The sequence below is a fragment of the Mauremys mutica genome, unplaced genomic scaffold (genome assembly GCF_020497125.1).
Source record: "Mauremys mutica isolate MM-2020 ecotype Southern unplaced genomic scaffold, ASM2049712v1 Super-Scaffold_100127, whole genome shotgun sequence".
Lineage (NCBI taxonomy): Eukaryota > Metazoa > Chordata > Testudines > Geoemydidae > Mauremys > Mauremys mutica.
In genome coordinates this window covers 1,104,965-1,105,529 of record NW_025423275.1, presented here as the reverse complement: position 1 = coordinate 1,105,529, position 565 = coordinate 1,104,965, and the positions used below count along the sequence as shown (strand labels likewise).

The window sequence follows — 565 nt, the reverse complement described above, 5'->3', positions numbered from 1 at the left end:
AGGGGGTGGCAGCACCCCCCACCCAATGCAGGGGAGAGGGCTGAGTGTATCTCTGCATCCTGAGTCCAGGGCACCCACTCTCTCTGCCCCACACATCGAATCTGGCCCTGCTGCAAAGTGACCCCTAAGAACTAGCAGCCTCCAGGACAGCAGGTTTGGCCCTCAGAGCAGGGAATGTGTCTCCCATGCTGCTCTTAGGCCACTGGATGCTCTGGAAACAGGAGGGCTCTGAGTGTAAGCTATAGCACACATGACCGATCTGGGGATGTAGCTCAGTCGTAGAGCACATGCTTTGCATGTATGAGGTCCTGGGTTCAATCCCCAGCATTTCCAGGTTCTTCTCACCCTGCTGCTTTGCTCATGCCCAGAGGGAATGTGGCCCTCCAGAAATTTCAATCCTGCTCAGTGAGGGGTAAGTGCCAATTGCATGGAAGGTCTGGGGGGGTTTCTGCTCCTAAGTCTTCTCTGTACATTTAAGATTCCCACCCGCTGTGCTGCTTGGGACAAGAGTAGATGAGAAGGGAGATTCCTCCTGCACTGGAGGGAAAGGTCCCATCTGCACAGA

The 565-nt window shown here is 55.0% G+C and overlaps 1 non-coding gene across 1 annotated transcript; it reads left to right on the top strand.

The window, feature by feature from the left end:
- Positions 1-261: 261 nt before the first annotated feature.
- Positions 262-333, top strand: TRNAA-UGC. The gene has a single exon. It is a non-coding gene; the product is annotated as a tRNA-Ala (tRNA).
- Positions 334-565: the final 232 nt, after the last annotated feature.